The sequence below is a fragment of the Protopterus annectens genome, chromosome 13.part0 (genome assembly GCF_019279795.1).
Source record: "Protopterus annectens isolate FY-2018-M chromosome 13.part0, PAN1.0, whole genome shotgun sequence".
Taxonomy (NCBI): Eukaryota; Metazoa; Chordata; order Ceratodontiformes; family Protopteridae; genus Protopterus; species Protopterus annectens.
The window spans coordinates 1,319,708,487-1,319,726,147 of NC_056747.1; positions in this window are offsets into that span (position 1 = coordinate 1,319,708,487).

The window sequence follows — 17,661 nt, forward strand, 5'->3', positions numbered from 1 at the left end:
CAGTAGTAATAACCCCAGAATAAACTATACTGCAGACAGGACATAATTAAATGCATGTGAGACTCAGAACCAAACAGACACATCTGTTCAAAGTGTTGTTGCATGTGGAATGTGTACACCAAAATCTAGATATGTTTCTCCCAGTCCCATCTGCAAGGTTAAGTAGTTAACATATAGGACACTGTAGTTAGAACAGTACTGTGTATATAACTGTAGCTATTAGAAATGTACAGCATATGTAGTAGTATTTGAAGGTGTTAATATTATGTTTGATTTACCCCACCCACTAACCATCTACAACCCATTCCACGGGAAAATGGTATGTGCAATCACAATTACCACCCCTGGACGTCTGTCCTGTTGGGTCATATATATTTGCATGTCTGTTGATGCATCCGCCCCGTTCATACATCCACACCTGATGGCCTGTTGCCATCAATCAACCCTGCATGTTGTTGGACTGTGTATTACTGTTCAAATTATGCATGTGCTATGCACGCTGTTCAATGGTGTGAATAACTGGGTGTTTGGTTATTGGGAATACTAATGCATGCTGTTACAACTAACTGTGAATGGTATTCATATGTCACTAACCCAAACTGTCATGACATAATGCAAAACATAGAACGACAGGGAAGGCGGGTTCCGGCGGACCCACCTCTCCCACCTCAGCTGGCGAGTGCACCTGGCACTAGTGCCCAGTCTGGACCCTCCTCCGGTGGCCCTGTGCCACCTGCGGGTGGAAGCGCTGCAGGGGATGGGGCTCGCCCCCCCTCTGCAAGTGTGGCCGGAGGAGATCCACTACTCACCCTCCGTAGCATCCGGACTGTGGTGCGTAGGGAGATTCGGGACTCTGTCCTTGAGCCCCTACGCCAGCTCGAGGCACGGGTGGCGCAACTAACGGGCATGCCCATTGCCCCGCCTACACAGCCCCCAGCACAGCCCCGTCCTGGGCTGTGAAGGAACAGTGGCAACTGCCTATGGGTGGGGATATCAGTTCCACTGTTGCCATCTGTGGGCTCATGGGCTCTGGACATCCAAACCTCCGTCCCCGTCATTTGTGTAAACCCCCCACACGTGTCATACACCGCCCCTGTATGCGTCTTGTTTGTCTTGTCTGTTAACCTACCCAACCTACCTCCCCAGCTGTACCGACTACCTTCACCTGACATACCACTCTCACCTGAAAAAAATAAAAAAAAGGGCACTCTGTACCCACAAAAAAATTACGCCCCATACATAGCTGCCCAGTCCGCACACATGTCCACTGGACATGGAACCCATCAATTCCAATTGGCTGTACAACAGGTATTGTTGTTGTCCTGACACCTCTCTCAGGGGTGGAAGGTTTCAAATGTCACACCAAATTACATACATATGCACAGCTGTTGCTGCTGAAGAAATGGGCAGCTATGGGCCTTACCTTCATCCCTCCTGCACATCCCAAGCTTGTTTCCCTACTGTCTTATCCTCTTTGTGACCCCTTTTTCACCACTTTCCTGTCTCCCCGTTTTCTTTTCTGTCAAAGAAAATAGCGCGGGTGTGCGCTTGTGTGCGCGGAGCTAACCGCCAGTGCGCAAGCATGAGCTCAGCGCAAACCAGCGCTAACCCGGTTACAACTGCTTAAAAGTGCCTTAGTCACTTTGATTGACAGGTCCCGTACTCAGTTCAAAAGAAAAATAAAATCCCACTGTGAGTCCCGAACCCAGGACCTTGGCAACTATAGTCTGCATGCCTTACCACAAAGCCATGACTCTGATATAGAAACACTGTGCTAAAGTAAATATATCATTTAACAGTAGGAATGAATGTAAAGGGAATATAGATGTGGAGTACACAAAGCATGACATTTAGAATCACAAACAAAACTGGTGGACTTCCATAATAGTAGTGTGTGAACAGAAACAGCCATGCTAGTTGGAAGCTAGTAGGTAATAATGTCACCATAGCACCTTGCAAGACACACACATACTCATAGCAGGATAAGCACTGCCCATACCCCACAACCTCCTACAGGAACACATCCGGACCAAGTAATAAAATATGTGGAGCAAAGGCCCAATACCAGGGACACATTACAAACAAAGTTACAACAAATGCAGACAGTTCAGAAAGTAACAGGGTCTACACCTTGGGGGATGTCTGGAAGGGTATGCAGTCTGGAACATGAATGTTTGTCACCATATTCTGACATGAGCCCAGACTGACATGCCAGATAAAGGTGTGCATGGGATAATGACCAAATTATGAGTCAGAAATGTGGACAGCCTGGAACTATCTGTACACATGACGGGTCCAACACCACCATATTTGAATAGTTAAGAACCTAGACATAGCAACAGTGAATGTCTTACAGGGATGCCCCACAGTCCCCATGTGACATGTACAAACAGTAGGCAGCAAGGTGTAACACATGCACTGGTACCAATGGAGTCTGGAAAGTATTCACCACTCGCATGGCAGACAAAGTGTAGTAATACATATGCTCATGCTAACCCACAGTCACAACTGCAGCATACCAGACATATTAATGGGTGCACCCCACTGATATGTACCATTCCATGAGGCACATAACTGATGAACCTGAAAGCCTCTGGGGCCTGCTCAGCAGCATACCCACATATGCTAATAGATGTCAAGGCCCACACCATGGCCAGACCACACTGCATGCTGTAACACCCTAGCAGATATAGCAAGCATTCCAGGGTGTGAATGTACATGGGAAATAGGAAAGCTACAGCAGCACACTACAGTCAAGACACCTAGCAGGCACACCAGTACTGACAGTAAAGGGCAACTATTGAAGACGTAGCAACAGAGTGCAAGCAAAGGTGAAAGGAAAGCACACACACACACACACACACACACACACACACACACACACACACACACACACACATCAACAATAGTAGTAGTTGTTAGTGTACATACACAGTCAGTACAGGAAACTGGAGAAATGAATGGAGGAATGTTAACCCACAACCCGAGTAAAATTAGAGATACCAACCTTTACACTCACAGAATGTTGTCCACAGCATAACAGCATGGTCCCTGCCATTAACATCTGAAAGGGCTACGCCTATTTCACACACCCTTTTATAGCACAGTTCTGAAATCACAGTGAGAACTGCAATCAGTACACAACAGGCTGCATGCAATTAGCAAATGCTGGCTAACAATTGGTGCAGAGGCCATCACATGGGCATATGCAGATACCTACAAAAGTATGCTGTATTCCATGTCCACATGCAATAATTACATTGCACCCAGAGAGAGAAAGAGAGACAGAGAGACAGAGAGAGAGAGAGAGAGAGAGAGAGAGAGGAGAACCACACCCAGAACTAGACTGCAACTAAGCAGACAGACAGGAATCCCCAGCAACAGCTACCTGGAAGCTGTAACTGTGAAGTGGAGCAGCAGGACAGAGAGCCAGACAGTAGCAGACGCAGCTGTGACAAACACAGGTACTGTAAAGTAATACTATCAAGGTGTACATACTGTGAACCCTCCATATGTGTTATTGGGCTGTATCCATATGTATATGAAGATGTGTAATGGGCAGGAGATATACAGCACCTATCAGTGAAGGCTGTACATACAGTTGTATGTGTGAGCATCTATGTGCACATATATATGTCGTTTGATCGTAGGTTGTACTGCCATGTACTAATTAGATTACACAGCTATGTATGTTTAGCAGTATGTTAGTGTGTGTATACAGTAAGGTAGACATATATGCTGACATACCTGTCCAACATATGGCTATGTAGTTATGTCAACATATGTATGTGTATATATCTTATATGTATATATATACATATGATATGCATATATGTATACATACATAGAGAGAGATGTAGGACTACATAGACAGATGCCGATAGAATATTGTAGCGACATATCTATGTAATGCACACATGCAGAGATAGATATATGTAGATACATATACATAGACAGACTGATCTGACCACCTACAGGTATGATTGTATATGATGACCTGCAACACAGCCTGTCCCCTGTCGCCCACACCCCTCTGCGCCCCCACATCTACACCAGAATATGTACATCAATATATATATATGTGCAAATGTATACAGACATATGTACATATATATATAAATAGACATATAGACATATCTTAATACATATATATATGTATAGAGAGTGAGTGAGAGATGTATACAGAGCTGGAGTGAGGCACATGTGTACAGATGTATTGCAACAGGTGCCTGGTGACAAAGGCACGGAGTGAACACCAGTGTCACATCCGGAGTATCATACCACTGTCCAGATCACCTACACAGGTAACCACCATATAAATGAGTGTCCGCCCACCACTGCATGTGTCAGGGGTGGTCAGGGTCAGACATGTGTACAATAGTGGCCCCAATGATAGTCACAGTGGCACACTATCCCTGGAATAGCTGCACATGGTATGTGTCCGCACACATGGTCAGTCAGGCATGGACATGTAGGTCGGTGTACCCCCCACAGCACGTAATGGATGCCATGGTATGGACCTCACATGACAGCAACAGATATGGAGAAGGACACAGTGACATGCACAACATGGTGACAATGCACCCAAACACAGTACCATTGCACAGTGACTGTCAACACCACAGAGTACACATATGCTGCCCACGTACAGGTTACCACCCCCAGATGCACATATGGAGGTCACACCCATGACAGATGTCCAACAGGCATTGTACCACCGCCCACCATCCACAACCTACCTGTCTGCTGTGTGTCGTCTGTGCCACTGCAATAGTGTGCATATGTGTAGGTATGGGTTCCAACTCACAGACAGGACACACCCTGCAACAAACCACAGTGTTAAGATGCGAGACTCACCATGTGTACATGTCACACATACCCCTGCTGCATGTTACTCAGATAGGTAATATGCCATATGTGTCACCCTGTGTAACTGTGTGACGGCAGCAGGTACCATCACACCACATGTGTCACAATGGTCAGGTTAGCAGAACAGTACGCTGCTGTAGACACGAGGGCATTAGCATATTGTATAGTATTGTATTACAATGTCATGTATTGTGTTGTATTGTATTGGTATGGTGAGGTGCCTCCTTCATGGAGTGGAACCACTGGTGCTGTGCGCCAGTGTACAGGTACATACCCTGTAGTCAAGGTAGTGTAACATAGCACCTCTATATGTGTGTTTAGCGCCTGTCAGAGGTTATGTAGCATGCAACTGGGGATACCAGCAGGTCCCGTCCATGTCGTGTATTCTGCTGACCTGCGGGTGTCTCTCACCTGGACATCTGTGATGACCTTGAGGTTAGGGTCAGCAGGGATAACCATGCCTTAATACAGGGGGAGGCGGGTGACACCTGCACTGACCCTGTCCGCCACAATGTCGTCTAGCTGTGGTGTCGGTGAAATATGTGTAGTGTACTACCCATGGGCATAGAGGATGGCTCCTGACCAGGTCGCTAACATAGGTTAGGTAGGCCTCCTGGTCATCTGCAGTATCACTTGACGTCCCACTCAACATTGCCCATGTAGTCAGTGTGATGGGAAATAGATCCTTACCAGTGCTGCTCAGACATACCCTCCCTTCAGAGACTGATGCTCTGTCTTGCAGTAGCTTACATCAACTGTAATACAATCAGTATATGGCTGGGGTCCGCCGGACAGGATGCTGTCCCTTTGTGGACAGTGTCCTGGCCATATATGGGAATGCATGAGCCATGCGGTCTTGGAGATGTCTGTAGAAAGCAATTGTGTAGGGGTCAGCATTGTGGGTTGTCTCTGCCACTGGCCCAGTGGGCTGTAAGGATACCATATCACTGTTACAAAGTGTAACGTCTGTATCTGTAATGTTGTGCACTGTAGCCATCTGTGCTGGTGGTGGAGGTGGGATATGTATATCCAGGGCAAGCAGGGTGTGGTCAGCCCACAGTAGTCGCCGATGTACGCCATACAGTACCTAGACACAAACCCCAGAGTGAGGAGGTGCACCTCACCTGAATTGGTGTTCTGACTGCTGGTGTTCAGTAGTATGTCGTACGTAGCCTGGCAGGTACTGTACAAAAGTTGCTGGCCGAGCACTGATACCTGGCCATCTACATGTGTATCCACCAATAGACAGACAGATGCTACATATGTGGGATATGTGGTATCATGACAGTCAAGTAGCATGTGTAGTATGTGTGCCAAGGTCTGCCAACATAGATTGCTGATACCATCTTATCTTTTTTCCCAGGTACATGGCCCACCCAAGACATCCAACCTACTCCGTGGCTGAGGATGAGGAGATACACCAGAGCCTGGTGCGGGACTATGCAACACTCTTTTCCCGCACCAGCCAGAATCAGCAGGTGAGGGCTGCACTGTGGCAGGACCTTGTCCGTCAGGTAAATGATATAGGCATGCATAATAGGACATATGAGCAGGTACGACATCACTGCAGTGATTTGATTAGACATGTCCGTCAGCGTGCGTCAGATATCCACAGGCAACAGGTCGCCACAGGTGGTGGGGTGGCTACACATCCCCACTCACCAGACTGGAGGGACTGCTCCTGAGTGTAGTGGCTCCAGTCCACCTGCAACAACAACAGCAGCAGACATGCGTCATGATGGAGGCTGGAGCCGCACAGCAGCAGGACAGTGAACGTGCAGGTAATATGTCATATGTGTAGTTGACTGTTGTGTACACTGGTAGTTAATGCATGTGTGTGGTGTGTCCTTTGTTCGTAGCTGCCACCATAGTATATAATGTGCAAGCGTGATATCCGCAATATTAGCTGCAGACCTTTGAAAGGCGACTGTTGTACTCCTGACCTGTATCATACTCAGTAACATTGGCACAGTTGTGCCCACTAACATTAGTTTCCTCATGTCTGCAGGACCCTCCAGTATCACTGCATTGCAGCCTATCCATGCTGGTGAGTGTCTATTTACATTACCTGTAAAGTTGTTGATAGCAATAGTACCTTTTGGCACACTTAGTGGTGCCCCTTGTATGCATGTAGGTGTGTCTGTGTCTGTGTGTCGATATCACGCATACTGAGTACTGTTCAATTGTGTGAAACTGTGTGCATGTGTGCATGTGTGCATGTGTGCATGTGTGCACCTGTGCATGTGTGCATGTGCATGTGTGCACCTGTGCATGTGTGCATGTGTGCACCTGTGCATGTGTGCATGTGTGCACCTGTGCATGTGTGCATGTGTGCATGTGTGCATGTGTGCCTGTGTGCATGTGTGCATGTGTGCACCTGTGCATGTGTGCATGTGTGCATGTGTGCATGTGTGCATGTGTGCACCTGTGCATGTGTGCACCTGTGCATGTGCATGTGTGCATGTGTGCACCTGTGCATGTGTGCACCTGTGCATGTGCATGTGCATGTGTGCATGTGTGCACCTGTGCATGTGTGCATCGCTGGTAGTGTGTAGACATTGTAAACTGTGTTTCCTGTTTCTTTCCCACAGGTTCTGTTGCAGCTCTGGTGTTATCTAGCAGGGAACCTGAGTCAGGTGCCGTGGGTACTGCTACTGATGACATTGGTGTAATGGCACAGGACGGTATGCCAGGGTCCGCCATTGGTCAGCCAATTGACAGTACACAGCTGTCGACCCCATCCATGCACACAGTTATCCTGCCAATACACCCCTTGTCACCACTGTCCCTAGGTGATGGACAGCATACAGTGGGCATTGACCAGGGTAATGTGGTATCTGCGGCACATGCTTCCCCACACAGCAGCCATGGGCATGGCCCAGAGATGGTACCACACAGACAGATGTCCAGGGTTCCCGTGGGAGCATCCATGGGCGTACTGCCCCTGGCAGACGTGCCCACAGAGGTCTTACAACCTCAGCTATGTTTCGGACTGTCATGCAGGCACAGTCACGTATGGAACGGTACACCAGACAGGGTCTGAGGGAGCTGGCAGCATGTCGCACAGCCATGACCGACGGTATGCGTGACATTGCGGCCGCCATCCGTGATTTCACCGACGTCGAGACAGGCGTTGTGGGGACATATTACACCGGCTCCACAACTACATGTCCATGAGCCAGGGTGATGGTGGGCGGTTGCGTCGTCGACGTGGCGTATGCCAGCAACAACAGCAGCTGGCAGTCGGCGACGACAACAGGGCCGCGGCCGCCCCCGTAGTGCCAGCAGCAGCCCCAGCAATGCTGGGTCTGTGCTGTCATCAGACCGCCCCAGGAAACCACGTGCACGTGGCTCTGGCCAGGCCTGACAGGGCTCTGTGTCCAGTCAACGAACACCTGCTTCTGATGACAGTACCCAGTCTGGGTTGGTACCGGATACGGTCTGTAGCACCCTGCAAGGCACAGGTACCGTGTCCGTGGCCAGAGACACTGATCTGTATGACCTGGCAGGTACAGTCTGTGGCTGTCCACAAACACCAGTATATGGCAGCCATGAGGTGGAACTGTGTGCATCCATACACACATGCAAAATAACAACACCTAGGGCTACCGACACGCACACACTGCATCAACACTGCCCCACCTTCTACTGCTGTCCCTCACCAACACACATACACATACATGTCAATTGGTGGTATGGGTGGCTGACCCAGGCATACCAAGTTCACACCCTGTGCATATGATGAAACTGTGCCACCTCCTGCATTCTGTAACAACTGTGCAGGTACAGGTTAACATGTTGCTGATGCACAGGGTGACCACATAGATGTGTAGTAATAGTATCATGTTGTTAACAGTACTGTACTGTGTGCTGAATTAATTGTGGGTATATCACAGCATGCCTGAAGCAGTATTTGTGTGATTGTCATGTCCTGTTGTCTACACCCATGGTAAGTACCATAGTGTATCATCTGCACATGTTGGCATACTGGTGGTAATGATGTCAACGGCAGGCGACATACATAGGTAGCACAGGGGATGGGTAATGAATGCAGTAATCCACAATGATGGACATGTGAATTGCAAGTGGCATGTTGCCCACACTAGACTCTGCAATGCAGATGTGTGGGGACGTTGATATGTGTGCAGAACTACACAACTGGTACAGGACACACAGGAGCACACTAGCACTGCATGCACACACCACATACCATGCTAGACAGCACCAACACACATAACTGACTGTCACAGGGGGGAGAGTCCCCATATATGTCAGGGATACTGTGGTGGCAGGCCAGGGTGCATACATCATACTAGGTATGGCACCACTGACTGAAGGCTTGGTGTCTGTTAATTGGCATGTGTATTACTGCAGGTATGGCCACATGGGTTTCAATCCAGTTATTGTACATCCTGACAGTACATGCATGTTCCGTACACTTGTGTGCACTGCGACTGGACCCTAGACATCTGACCAGTGTATTTCCATGTACATGTGCATAGCGCCTGCATATTTGCAGTGTTACCTTATGGAACTGGTGCAGCTTGTATGTTGTACAATGGACTACATGTAGCCCTGTTCACTGTATCTGTTTTGCATGCATGTTTGCTTGCAATTACCCTTGCATACCGATCACACCTGCACTGCATGGTTATAGAGCTTCTGTGGACCCCTAGTGCCATCTGCATAGCCTACTATATGTATGGCCATGTCCCACTTGACAGGTTGCCACTGTTTGACCTGTTCACATGTACATTGCCTGTGACACAGTGCATATGACCTGCCTGGCATGTGTCCACATGAGCAGTCATATATGCTACTGCTAAGTAGTCACAGGCACTACACCTTCACACATTCATCTCCTGTTGAACTACCTGCTTTGCCAGGGACAGCCTGCACCTGTCACCCCTGGCCTATCAGGTATTGGCAAATCCTCTTGCTACCCCCATAGTGCCTATGTTAGGCAGGGCCCACATGACAAACCCACCTTCATAGGTATCACAAGGGATAAGACACTAAGAGCAATGCTACCCAACGCCAGATGTCTACACCTCCAGATGCATGCACCCGAAACACTCCTTGGCATGAGGGACATCGATATCTGTGCAGTAACAGATGCCTGGTTCAGGGCTACTGAGAGCACACCAGCACTACTGGGTGTAACCCGGTTGATTCCATTGCTACAGTCACCAAGGCCATTGCCGAGGGGACGGTGGTTCACACAGCCTACCGGGACCTTGCAAACGCATTCACAATACCCCACTTGGGCATTCTAGGAAGCTCACCAGCTGAAATATATGCCCCTATGTCACTAGATGGAGTGCACAGTGGCTCAAGAACAGACCCACATGGTTAGCATTGCTGGAGCCATGCCAGACCCCATAACAGTTACAGGTTGTGTCCCAGAAGGCTCAGTCCTGGGACCCTCTTGTTTGGTACATATTTATTTGAGGTACAGGCCAACACGGATGAACTGTGGCTGTCCAATTATGCAGGTAACTGCAAACTGGACACCATAATCGCCTCCCCAGCTGACACAAGCATCTTCCAAAGGGGCATCATAGCAACAGACAACTTGTGCCAGAGCCATGGCCGTCGGCTGAACGGTGTGTAGAAGGGGAATGTGCATCCTGTAGTCTGTTCACCTAGTTGCCAAAAGGGACATTGTCCTCACACACACTAACCCCCCTCAGCCAAAAATACACACTTGCCAATTGCAGGATACAAACCCCTATCTGACTGTTATGACATGTGAGACGGGGGCATTAGCAGAGCACGCTATTTGCCTTACTGGGAGGTTTCTTTTCCCCTGCTGTACTTATAGGGTGCTGACATCATCGGTGTTTAGAAAGGGGGATGGGCATCCTGTAGTCTGTTCACCTAGTTTCCAAAAGGGACATTTTCCTCACACACTAACCCCCCTCACACTTGCCATTCACAGGATTCAAACCCCTATCTACTTATGTTATGACACTTGAGACGGACGCATTAGCAGAGCGCGCTATTCGCATTACTGGGAGGTTTCCTTTCCCCTGCTGTACTTATAGGGTGCTGACATCATCAGTGTTTAGAAAGGGGGATGGGCATCCTGTAGTCTGTTCACCTAGTTTCCAAAAGGGACATTTCCCTCACACATACACACTTGCCATTCACAGGATTCAAACCCCTACCTACCTATGTTATGACATTTGAGACGGACACATTAGCAGAGCACGCTATTCGCATTATTGGGAGGTTTCCTTTCCCCTGCTGTACTTATAGGGTGCTGACATCATCGGTGTTTAGAAAGGGAATGTGCATCCTGTAGTGTCTTTTCCTATTTGCCAAAAGGGGCATTTCCCTCACACAGACTTACACACACACCAACCTCACACACACACACAGAGCACTTGCAGGACTTGAAACCCCTACCTAACTATGTACTGACACTTGAGACGGACGCATTAGCAGAGCGCGCTATTCGGATTACTGGGAAGTTTCATTTCTCCTGTTGTACATATGGGTGCTGACATCATCTGTGTTTGGGAAGGGGAATGTGCATCCTGTGGGGAGGCAAACACCAAGCACACTCTGGCTAAGCTGTCATTCCCTAGGGCAAACAGCCTAGTGTTGACCTCTACACCATTATGTTTAATTGCCAAATGCACATTATCTGTTGCTGATAGACTGTATGCATATCTTTATTGCCATAGCATTCCCTGTTGGTATGAACAACTACTGCATCTGTGGAAACTGTTTGCATATGGGAGGGATCCACTATATCACATATGTCTCTGTAGTGATTTAACTGTGTGCACTGGGCAGACTGCTGTAATGTGGTTGGTTCCTGGCATAACACATAACGATACCAGATATGTATGTCCAACTGCTAAACCAAGATTTGGACTGAGTGTGTGAGCATGCCCAGTTCAGCCTACCCATGGCATGTTGTCAAAGTGTGTGAGCATGCCCAGTGTGATTATTCCATATGTTGGACTCTGCAGCCCACCACATTTGTGGATGTGTGTGGACTTCACAAACTAAGTGTGTGAGCATGCCCAGTTCAGCCTTCCCATGGCATGTTGTCAAAGTGTGTGAGCATGCCCAGTGTGATTATTCCATATGTTGGACTCTGCAGGCCACCACATTTGTGGATGTGTGTGAACTTCACAAACTATCACCCGTTTATGGTTGTGGGTTGTGTGTCATGTTGTGTAGTTACTGTACAACTGCTTTGTGTGTGAACACAACAGGACTATACTGTGCCTGCAGTGTTTGCATGGGATACTTTGCATACAGTTGTCAACATCCTTTCACACTGACCTAATACTGTAGTACTGTATAGTGTACTGGTAGTACTTTGACTGTGGTGGACAGTAACCTGGGCTCTACTGCTATCACTGCTTTACATTTCGATAGTGGGCACAACAGCCTGGTTGGGGCCAATTGTGTACATCTGGCCATGTTGCATTCTGTTCAGATATGAACTACTTACACCAGGCTTGTCCAACATTGTTAGTGTATTCCACAACATAGGTGTACAATTGCAAACACTAGCGATGTGCCCTAGTCCATGTCTAATGCAAGTTGGAGAGTGTGTTTGTCTGTCCACACACATTGTAAGAGGAGTTTGCCATGACATATGTAATGGTTAGTATACTGTGCATCTGTCTACCTGTGACATGGCAGTGATACCCAGGATAAAGCTACCATCTCCCGTCCACCCATCAGGATTCCTATTGAGGGGGATTGATAAGTGACTCTATGGGTAGCCTGTGCTGAGGGTTCACTCATGGGTGGGAGTGGCTTCTGTGTTATGGATCACACAGTACAGCTTGTCCTATGTAAGTCAGTGCTGGGGTTCAGGTCTGTCATGTGCATAGCTCACTGCCATTCAGATTGTACTATGTGCAGCATGTTTATTGATGCCAGCAACACAGGCAACACATGGCATCTGTGTAGGCTGTTTGATACTCCTGATGAGGTACTGTTGGGGACTTTACAGTTGATGGGGGTGTCAGCTGAGGTACATCCCACAGGGGCTATTGTAGTCGATTGTACCACTGATGCAGGAGGACTGCAGAGCCACAATGACCTCCCCTTATGTAGATCTGACAGCCGTCATGATTAGGTGGGTATATGGTATGTTTCTGTAACCACTACAGCACATGTTTGTCCAATGCAGGATATCTATCACCCTGTGTCCCCAGGTCTCTCATTACATGTTAACTACATAATGGGTTAACACCTATGTGGTGATTGGTGGGCACTTACTGTATATCCACGGGGGTTGACTATACACGTTTCTGCACTTAGCTTGCTGACATAGCTATGGCACCAGTTGTCTGTTTCTATGTGGCCCTTTTGTGGGATGCATGTGTCAGCTGGTGGATCATATGTGGTGAGCAGTTTGTAGTCCTCTGCAGACATGTTAGGACACAGTCCTTCCATGTTTGCCTGTACCTATGGGACATATATACCAGACGAGGGAGATACCAGGACAAAGCCTTGTGGGATGCCAGTTATATCTGGTTTGTAGTCTGACATGGCTGAAGCATGTCTGACCATGTCTGTTCTGTCCTTGGTCTGGTTTGCAACCCCTCTACTGACATGTGGGTTTATATTTACGCTGGTGAGCCTATCTATACTGACATGTAGGGTATTGTATAGAAGCCTTTGCAAGGTCCAGATACACTGTGTGGAGCACATTGCCCTCATCAATGACCTTAATGACTGTTTCAATTGGGTCAAACATGGTTAGGGGCAGGATCTGCACTTGAGAAGGCCACATTGGGTTGGGTCCGGTGTCAGTAGGTCCCCAACATCCTTATGTCTGTGGTACATGCTGATCCTTTCCATAGCTGTGCGATCTGGGCTTCTCAGGATTCTGGGGTAGTACTGTTCAGTATCCATTCAGGAACACCTTTGTTGAGAAGGACCACTGTTGTTGTACACTGCTCTTTGGGTACATATTCTGTGGTACGGCTGACATTGAGCAGTAGTGTGGTTTGGCATTCCATTCATCTTAGACTCCATGTTGCACTACGCCCTGGTCACCATCTCATACCATTGCTGCTGTGTGTTTTGCTTTGGAGATGTTGTCTGTTACCTCAGCATCTGCTATGTCAGGGGGCCAGCAGTCTGCTGGGATAGATATTCTGCATTCGTGGGGGTGGGGGGGTTTGCATTGCACCTGTCGGGATGTATGTTGGCAATATGTGTGTGTGTTTGTGGTATTTGTGTGATTCCAGGCATATCTGTGAATTCCGAACATGGCTCTTACCATCAGTTGTGTAAGCCTTGGGATTATCCTTTGTGTCCTGTACAATTTGTATCTACATAGGTTCATAGGTTCATACTAGGCTATCCACCCTGGGCATTTGTTAGCCTAGCCAGAGTGTGTGTGGCTTTTGAGACCCCTTGCTATGTGGATATTATGGCCATTTATGATTCGCTTTGCTGTGCCTCTGTCTGGGCATGACACAGTGAAGCCCCCCACTGTAACTCTACAATCATCCATCCACTTGGCAAGATTCCTGTTGAACAGTGTCAGTGAAGGGGTCTGCCTAACATGGAGTGGGTTTCTGGTCCAGGGTGTGGGGAGCCTCTGGATTATGTATCTGTCCCACCGGCACATCATATTTCATTATATGTTGAGGTTGACATCACTCACTCTCGCAGCTCCAATGGATATGTGTTGTCTGGGGTGGAGCATGTCCATTACTCCTGTGTTGGGCATGGCCTCCTACAACAGGCATGCAATGCCTCTGTGTGGGCAGTCTGTGACTGGAGTCAGCTGGGGTGTCTACAGCCAGGCAGCATATGACATATATGTGTGACACTTTATCCTCTTGGTGAGGTACCTTTGCAGTCTTTTAACTGCTGCAGGTGTCTGGTAAGGTAGATCCCATATGAGGCATTGTACTGGATTATGGGTGTGATTGAGATAATGTATAGGGGCACAGTCACCTCTGTTGCCATAGATGTGACTCCTTTCCTGATACGGTGTCACATGTAGACAGTCTTCCTAGCCACATTGGCATTGTGGGTGTCACATAACAGGTTACTGTTCACTTGTGTCCCTAGGTCCCTGGTTACTCCTTCCATACATAATGGTTTACCACCTATGTGGTATTCCGTGGTACCTTGTTTGGTATTTGGTGGGACATTCATACTGTCCAGTGTCTTCATGACAGTTGGGGGGGGTTATTGTGTGTGGAGTGCGGTCTGTAGCATGCTACAGACTGCACAGCAGTCTTGCCTACAGTTAATTGCACATGGGTGAACTCCACTGCCTTGTGCATTGTCAGTTACCTGGATGTATGGGTGTCTGTGCTGCCTATGGATACTCACCTCCTTTTATGTAGTGTTCCAGGTTTTGGGGCCATGACACATGGTACGTGGTATAACCTGGTAGTGCTGGTGTGCTGTCGGAGCCTTGCAGCAGGTTTCTGTCACTGCACAGACATCGATGTTCTCTATTCTGGGGATGGCCTCAGGAGCATGCATATTGGGGTGTACACATCTGGCATTGGTCAGCATTTCCCTTATGTTTCTTCCCACTTATGTTTTCTCGGGTGGTGGGTCAGTCTTTTCAGCCTTGCCTACTACAGGCTGTATGGAGGTGGCAAAGGCCTTATCCACTATTCAGACGCCCAGGGGTAACAGGTGCAGGCCATCCCAAGGGCAGCTGCATGGCTCGTCATGCATGACATCCCAAGCAGACAGACATTGGATCCCCTTGGAATGACACCAGTAAGTGTGCTACTTGCTATGACTGATCATTCCGTGTTTGTACTGTGGCATTATTCCTGGTAAGGGTAGGTTGCTGCAAACGGTGGGTGTCATACCGGCCTGGACTACATAATCGGATAGCTCATCTGTGTCTCTTTACATGTAGTCTAGGGCAGTACATCTCAGGTCATTCACACCACTATGGACTATGACTGCATCATATTTCTATTTGCTTTGGAGTGACCTACATATTTCTGTTATGTGGCATATTGTGGCGGCCTACAGGCAGCTTACTGTACCCTTTCCCTTGTTCAGTCTGCTGTGCGGGACAGCAGTGTGTCTGACTATGGAGTCACCTAGTACAACTGTATCGAGCATGTTGTTTCTCCTTCTGGCCTGTGTCTGTTTGGCACACCAGCTTTGTGTGCTATGTGTTGCATGTGCTATGTATGGGGGCTGTTTCATTGGGTGTCTGCTTTAGTGGCCTCTGTTGGTGTGCTGTGTGTGTGATGTCTGCCTCCGCAATGTATTTCTGTGTTTATGTGTTTGGTTTGCAGTTGTGATAGGTCTATGTGGGTATGTGTTTGTGGTGTGTATGGTTACCTTCTCCTACTGACTTGTTTTGGGTGTACTGAGTTGGGGGAGCTCTGCCTCCGGTTTGGATGGATGGTTGCATCTCTCACATATATTTGTATTCCTTGGGTGGAGTTGGTGGTTGTCTGTGTACTTGGGGCAGGTGTAACATTGCCTCAGGATTCACAGATTCCACTTGTTGTGCCTGGCCTTACTGGATTGCATGTGTGGACATATTATATTGCCATACTACTGATCAGTAATTACGTCATTGTTCATGCTTGCTCTATCATGTAGTAGCTTCCTCATTCTCTTGCATGTTTTGGTTATGGCTGGTGTCCACCATGCCAGATTTAAGCACTGTGTCTTGATTTAATTTGGGACTGCATAATCCAAGCATTCCTGGCAGTGTTCATGGAATGGCTGTCTTGCAGGTTCTGAGGTGGCCCATATTTTGCACCTGCACGGGACCTTTCATGGATTCCACATCAGTTTGGAGGTGTGCAAATAATGCTTAGCACATGTTTTCCACTGTTATTTTCCGGACAGGGACTGTGGTCAGGATTTGTATATCCAGTGTGATTACTTTATGGTCTGGTTTTACCAGTGAGCAATGCACTTCTCATCTTGACATCCCATACCCATGTTGCTAATTATCACATCCAGTATGCTTGCCCCTCTTGTGGGGGTGGTACGTTGTTCCTGGGCCTTTTGGTTTGTGGATTCGATGGACGTTTGTCCTACACTGCTGCAGCTGGTATAGTGCTCCCAGTCTATGTGTCTGGGTATTTGCAGTTGCCCGATATAATGTGGTTTGGAGGACTTGATATATTCATGTGTTCCAGCATGGGCGGATGCAGTTCCTGGTGTTGGGCCAGTACTCTGTAGCAGGCTATACACTGGGGGCAGTTTTAGCCACTGTTACTTGAGCATGGCTAGTCCATGCTGCTTTTGTGGTGGTACCAACATGGGGGTGTGGTTATCCTTGACAATTCTTGATGGTCACCCTCCTTTTGTAGCTTGTTCCGAGTTTTGAGGATGTACAGCACAGTATGAGGTGTAACCTGGTAGTGTTACGGTGCTGTTGTGAGCCTTGACTCAGATTTATGTTACAGCACAGTTATCAACATTCTCCATACTGGGTGGGCTTAGACTGCATGCATCTTGCTGTTTGAACTTATCCCTTATCTTATCCTTATCCCTTCTGGTACCTATGGGGATAGGTTTGTGTTTTGAGACCTACCTATTCAGGGCACACTGTGCGTGACACCAGCCTTTGCCAGTATCCATACAGCCTGCACTGATAGGTGCACGCCAGTCCTAGCAGGTGGTGCATCATGTCATGCTCAGCATGTCATCCCAGACTGGCACACAGTGGGTCCCCTTTGCCTAACTGCATTACTTTGGCAATTGTTGCACTTCATCATCTCGTTGTCCTGTTGTGGCATGCTGCTTGTTGAGGGTAGGATGTTGGTCAGGGTCCTCAGGATTGCATATGGTACTTGG